The 6730-nt window shown below is 54.5% G+C and overlaps 1 long non-coding RNA gene across 2 annotated transcripts in view; it reads left to right on the forward strand.

Annotated features, from left to right (window-relative positions):
• The first annotated feature begins 952 nt into the window (after positions 1 to 952).
• Positions 953 to 6730, forward strand: part of LOC118453102 — an 11473-nt gene continuing 5695 nt past the window's right edge. For both annotated transcript variants that reach the window (XR_004843054.1, XR_004843056.1), the window contains exons 1-2: positions 953 to 3451; positions 4087 to 4202. This is a non-coding gene — a long non-coding RNA (uncharacterized LOC118453102). The remainder of the gene's footprint in view (positions 3452 to 4086; positions 4203 to 6730) is intronic.

The following is a 6730-nucleotide window of genomic DNA, read 5'->3' on the forward strand; positions in this document are numbered from 1 at the left end:
AACTGGATTTGTGAAGGTCTTTATTTCCTCCTCGGTAGCCCCAGCTGGTGAGTGGCAACACCACCATCTCCGTACACCTGTACTGATGTCACCCGACTCACCCTGACCTTTGCTTGGCCTTAAGAGAAGATATAGATGGCTGATTTCAACCCGAAGATGAGCCGCCACGATAAAGGGCAATGAGATAAACGTGTGAGAGTCTCTCTTGCTAACTCTTCTTGAAACTACTTCGAGCCTAACTGGAAACCCGGAGTGGTGGTGCAGACAGCGAAATCCCACACCCACCGTCTGGAGCCTGGTGACAACTGTCGGTGCTTTTGGGTGGCAGTGATGAGCAGGGGCTGTGCTGGTGTGCCAGGGCCTGGGCACGCGTGCTGCCCCAGCCCCGAAGGAGGGACCAGCCCGCTCAGCTTCCACCGAGGTGTGTGCCGCAGCGTCCCTTCTTTTGGCAGCAGCAGGTTCCTTGGCCATCACTCTTGGTCCATCCCAGAAGCAGGACCCACAGCTGGACACCATCCCCCGTGGCTGCTCATACAGCCCCCCTCCAAAGGCTGCTCTCCCATCGCCCAGGGTTTGTCTTCAGCTTTGGAGAATTGTTGCAGGGGGGCTGCAAAGGGCATCCTCATCAACACCTACAAATATCATCAACACCTACAAATATCATCAACACCTACAAGTATCTCAAGGGTGGGTGTCATGAGGACGGAGCCAGACTCTTCCCAGTGGTGCCCAGCGCCAGGACAAGGGGCCATGGGCACAAACTGAAGCAGAAGAGGTTCCAGTTGAACGTGAGGAAGAACTTCTTGGCTTTGAGGGTGCCCGAGTCCTGGCCCAGGCTGCCCAGGGGGGCTGTGGAGTCTCCTCCTCTAGAGATATTCAACCCCCACCTGGACGCTGTCCTGTGTAACATGCTCTAAGAGAACCTGCTTTAGCAGGAGGGTTGGACTGGATGGTCTCCAGAGGTCCCTTCAAACCCTTGCTGTTCTGTGATTCTGCGATCCCTGGGCTCTGAAGGCTGTATTTGGTACCTCCAGGCACAGAAGATGCCTGGGCCCAAGCAAAATGACAAAAGCAGCCTGCAGCCTCCTTCCTTGGGGTTTCTCACCCTGCGGGGCTGGCCTCTAAACTTTGTTTAAGGTCTTCTGGGAGGGTTCAGGACCATTGCCCTCTTACGCATTTGGGTTATGACTGAAGTCCTTGATGCCTCTTCCCTTGTTACGCCCTGTGCTGTTGTGGGACCCCTGACTTTGCCCTCGCTCCTGCGATGCTGGCACTGGGCTGGCGGTGTTTTAGCCACGTCCTAGGGAGCCTCCTGCCACGGCTTGGGCCCAGGCTTGCAGAGCCTTTGGGCAGGTTCCTCTCCACACCACGAATCCGGAGCACTCTGGGACAGAGCTGGTCAGGAGGGGCTGACCTGCGCCTCCAGGGAGCCCCAGCTGAGCTGATGCTCGCGCAGCCCTGGCTTTCCCCTGTGGTGCAAGGCTGGGCACCCGGAGTGAAACGCAGCCCCCTGCCTGATAGGCGCGCTCTCATAATTGCAGATGAAAGCTCTTGGGTATCCAGTTGCATCCCGCGCTGCTGTAGACACCAAAGGATGCATTTTGTGCCAACGGTTGTGCCTTGTTTTGGAGCTGAAGCTGCAGAATTCAACTTGAATTTAGATTTAGGGTAACCTTTTAGCATCCTCATCCACCACGTAATCCATGTACGTGTGTGCTATGACGTAGCCGCCCAACACTTCACCCAAAATCAAGGGACTGTACGTGTGACCTGCTGACTCTGAAGGAATATGTGAAAGATTCACCACAACATTTTTAATTTTTGGTAGTTAGTAGGAAAATAAACCCTCTCTCCTCACCCCACCTTGTTATTTTTAGTAGCAAACTTCCTGCTAAGGAAAAAAAAAAAAAAATTTCTCACTATCAAGGGGATTGGTTTTGATCAAAAGGCTGGCTCTGCTCCAGGTAGATGATCAGTTTTGCTACTACCTGAGAGATGAATCACAAAGATCTCTGTTTCCAAGCCCGTCAAGGCAAGAAGTAGCTGCTGTGCTTGCAAGGAGGGAGGGGAGGCCGGGGGAGCTGGCAGCGCTGCATCTCCCCCCTCCTCGGGCCGGGGCTGCAGCGGCGCTTTGCTGCGCTCCCACGGTGTTGGTCAATCCTGGACAGCCCCCGGAGGACAAACTGTGCTCCGGGCCCTCGCGGATGTGCGGGACAGGAAGGCGCGTTGTGCAATTGAGACCAGTGGAGCCCTAAGCAGCTGTGCATCGCTGCTGGCTCACTCGTGCCCCAAGTTTTCTAATGACAAGGGTTATGATTGCAAGTGGATGCTTTTCCATGCAGGGGCTGTTGGTACTTGCAGGCCTTCTCAAAATCCAATGGAAGCCAACTGCAATTTGATTTAGGTTGCATTTCTGCCCTAGGTTGGTTGCATTTCTGCCCTAGCTTGGTTGCATTTCTGCCCTAGCTTGGTTTATACCCAGGTACAGCTGATGGTAAGCTATACAATCTAAACCAGCAAAACTTTCTGTGAAAAATCAGATGATGGTGGTATTTTTCTAAGAATTGGGATTGGGCATGTCAGAAGGCTGTCAGGATTTCCCGCAGCGGAGCTTGGCATGAAGTGGGCTGGCACAGCTAAACTGCGTAATGTTTGGAAACGCCAGATTAGCGAAGGACCTGTTAGCATCAGGCTTGCTTGAACCTGGGCTTAGAGGGCTCCTGCTGAGGGCTTGCTGGAGCTGACTGTAAAATGACAGGCAGTGGTGGCTGGCAGTTTAAACCCAGCTCTAAAAGTGAGGTGCCCAGGAACAAAAGGTGTTTTTCACTAATGGTAAGGCACTCTCCAGAAATTGTCCTGTTAGGTTAGGCTAGGCCCACAGGAATCCTGCTCTAGGCTTTTGCAGCACCTTTTCCAAGCAGGGAAGGCAAAGCTCTTCCGCGCTGCTCCAAAAATCTGAGCAACTCTGGCTGACCCCGCAGTGGGAAGCTGCAAGCAGGTTAGAGAGAGGGTGTGCAAGATGTGCCGATGGCAGCAGCTGGGGTCAGCGTTGCAACAGCTTCAGGAAATGAAGTTTCAGCTTAGGGAAAAAGAAATTTGGCATTGCTGCCAGGAAAGGAACCTCGCAGTCCAGCTCCATTGTCTGGAGCAAAGAAGAATATTTTGTTGCTTCAGGGTGTGATGAAATGGTGGAGACACCCTGCCAAGAGGCAAAGGGCAACAGATCGCAGAAGGCAGAGGTGGAAAATGAGAACTGGATTAAAGCACTGAATTGCCATCGCTCTCCAACTGAGGATTTCTACCTACACCGTGGGCTGGGACCTCCAGCTCCTTCTCCATCAGAAGGTCAGGGAAGCACTCCGATGTGAGCATCCGAGGGCCTGGCATGGATGGGAACCGATTCAACAAATCCCCTTCCTTCCTCTGCATCATCATCTAACCAGTCCCAAGAGTGAGTCGGTGCGTCTGTACCGTGCTCTCTTACAGATTAATAGATTGCCAGTAGGGATAGGACCCAAAAATGTCACGGGGTCCATGCGTCTGTGCAGCATCACGTCGTCAGTCTGCTGCTTCACACTCGGCAGGCGCCCTGTGAACCACTCTGGGGCTGAGTTTCAATATCAGGAGCTGAATCCTCCCCAGAGCCCCAGGACGTGTCAGGATAAAGCGATTTAGCGCAAAGGGGAAAGCAAGCGGCTGCTGTTCCTGTTAGGTGGCTGCTTCTCCAGCCTGCCCGCGGGTCTCTGTATTGCTGAGGGTAACCAGTCCCCAGTCATTGTGAAACCGCTCGCATGCGGAGGAGACGCAGGCGGAAGGTGCTCGGCTCAGCTCCTCGGCAGGCGGTGGGGGGTTCGGCCGGCGGCAGAGCCCGGCGTGCCGCATGGGAGAGGGAGCTTTGCCGAAACCAGGCACCTTTCTGAGAACCAGCCCCTTCACTCCCAAATGTCTCCACAACCCCGCACAACCTCCATTCACCAGCTGCAACCGGGGGGAATCGCTTGGCTTTGCTTACCCCAGAAGCCCGTTTGTTTTTAATTCACTTTTTTAATTCAGTTTTCTTTTTAATTCACTTTCTGCTCTAAGCAGTGCCTGTGGCAGCAGCAGAAGTGGTGCGATGCTTCCGCCGGGTTTGTGAGCCAGGGCTGAATCCCCTCCACCCACCTTGAACGCGTCCCCCTGGGCCACCTATCTCCACCGGCCATGTACGTAACCCGGGGGGTTCAGCGACGGGGCGTGAGGGTGCAGCCAGGGGCTGCTCGGCTCTGGTTTCCCATCCCTGTCCTGGTGTGCACCTGGAGCGGGAGGTGGGTGGCTCCTGAAGCTCTGCACCGGAATGTGGGACCCTTACTGGCAAACAGCAAGGGTGGTGAAGCAGGGTGGAATGGCTGGGTACAGAGCCTTCCCGACAATCGGTATGCTTGTTCGTTGTTAAGGGCTTTTTTGGGGGGGTGGGGGGTGGTGTCAACCTACACTTCTTTTTTTTCCATTGCCTTGCATCTTCCCATGCTGTTGGAGAGTAGGTGAGTTTGTGACGGGAGCCTGTGGAGCTCAGAAAAGGACGAGGACAAACTCTGCTGCGTGGTGTTAGAGGAGAAGAGAAACGTTGGTGTTGGGGCAGATGGTGAAATGCCCTCAGACTTGAAAACCTGCAGAAAACTGATGGTTGGGCTTTTGCAGGGGACAAAGTGACAGCCGGACAGTTGTTTGGCTTCCTAGAGGAGCAAGGCTTGTTCCTCTCTAACCTGTAGCTTTCGGGGTTCCCACCCTGCAGCGCTCTGGGCTCTGTCCCCAGAGAGGGGCGCAGGCAGGACCAACGCTGCCAGCACCTCCAGCTATTGCTGCTCCTTGAAAGCAAGAGCATTTGCTCAGCAGCCTCACGTGCAACCCCTGTGGTGGCTCTGCTTACCACCCCCACCCATGCTCAGACCGAAAATGCTGCTGGCAATGCTGGGAGTGGGATGGGGCAGCCCCCGCCACCCCACGTGTGCCAGACCCCATACCACGGGGGGAAACGTGCGCGCCCCTGCACACCTCTCGCTATGAGACAGCCGGAGCTGCTGCTCCTCCGCTTAACGGGTAAAGCCAGAGCACAGATGAATCGGCGTCGGGCTTAGATTTCACTTGCTGAGCTACTGAAAGTGGAGCCCCACGGGGAGGGGGAGGATCGCTGCCTGCAGGTGGGATGCTCTGGGTCCCTGGGCTTGAAGGGATGCTTGGGGCTGGTGTCCTGCCCTCCGGCCGTGCCCGTGGGGCCATGGGATGCTGGCCCCAGGGGATGGAGATGAGCCCTTCCCAGAAACCAAGCCCCCGAGCAGCAAAATTGCAGCTGTGGGGGTGCCAGTGGCATTGCACTCCTGGCTTTAGTAATCCTATGCCCTCCTGGAGCCGGTATTAGTCAGGCTCTCGTCACCCAGGCACAGGTGAGATAAGAAAGTGGCAGCCTGCGAAGCCGTGGCCGGTGAAGCCGTGGCCGCTTCCCCCCGCTCCCCTTGGGTAACACGTGCGCCCAGCCGGGGCATGCCGCCCTGTTTTTGCTGCTCTACCTGACCTTTTTCATGACAAAAGCCCCAATTTCAGTCACGTGCTGCTAAAATCTAGGACGCAGAGAGGCACGAGCTGTGTGGGGTGAGCGGTACAGCCGGTTCAAATTAAATAACAAGTGTTAACTATAACCACAACCGAAATCAGGAAAGTTCTGAAAGCTTTTGCAATTTAAATATAGTTAAAACGGAGTTTACTTGTTTTGATTTTGCCCCTTTAGTGCTTGAGGTCCCTTGTACTGCTAAAAGCCAGGTCCCTGGTCCTCGTGGCACCCTGGGAGGCTGAAGGGTCCCAGGGAAGGCGCTCATCTTCCTCATGCCAAGAGACATTTTTTTTTTCCTATGACAAGAAAGAGGCCAGTGGGGTTTTGTTTCTCATGCCCAGCCCACGAGAGGAGACGTCTGTGCCTGCCCTGCTGCGTTCAGGAGCCACTTTCACCCGTTCAGCTGGGATCAGCTCATCTGCCCTCCCCGTGTTGGCCAACAGGAGATGACTGAGAACTTTCTTAGCAGCCAGTACACGCTGTCCAGCGCCAGGGTGCTTCTGGCTTTCAGGAAAGTTTCTAAAGAGAAAAAAGAAAAAGCAGAAGAAATGGCCCCCTTGGGCAGCAGATGCTCTCATGTGTTGCCGCTCTTGGCGTGTTCCTGATTTGAAGTGAAACTTGCTTACGTACCAGGGGGCAGCTGATGCTCGGGCACTTCGGGAGCCTTCAGGAGCTTTGTCCATGTGCACAAGTTGCAGCAAGTAAATTAAAGCACTTGTGAAATGATTAACTTTTGCTGTGCAAACCCAGCATCCATGCTCTCTTTTCCTCCGGCTGGGCATTGCATCTTCCTGCGAGCTGGGATTCTCTCTGATGGAAGGAGAAAAAAAAAAAGAAAAAAAAATTTACAACGGGAGAACTGACTCCCCAACAAAACAGGTCCACCCGTCAATCCTTTTTTTAGCTCTTTCTGCGCTTTCATGTGCTAATCTATAACCTCCTTCTACTGTCTGACCTCACAGGGACCGCCTGGGTCACAGCCCTCGCCACACGCACAGCCTCCACCCCACAATCCTAACAGCATGATGGGACCCCACAGTCAGGTAAAGACACTAGCGATGGGTAGGGCTGTGAACCGGGACGTGCGCTCGATTTGCTTTTTCTTTTTTTTTTTTCCCCCTCTATAAGCATGCTGGGCAGCGGGGA

Source organism: Egretta garzetta, unplaced genomic scaffold (genome assembly GCF_000687185.1).
Source record: "Egretta garzetta isolate BGI_Z169 unplaced genomic scaffold, ASM68718v1 scaffold640, whole genome shotgun sequence".
Classification (NCBI taxonomy): domain Eukaryota; kingdom Metazoa; phylum Chordata; class Aves; order Pelecaniformes; family Ardeidae; genus Egretta; species Egretta garzetta.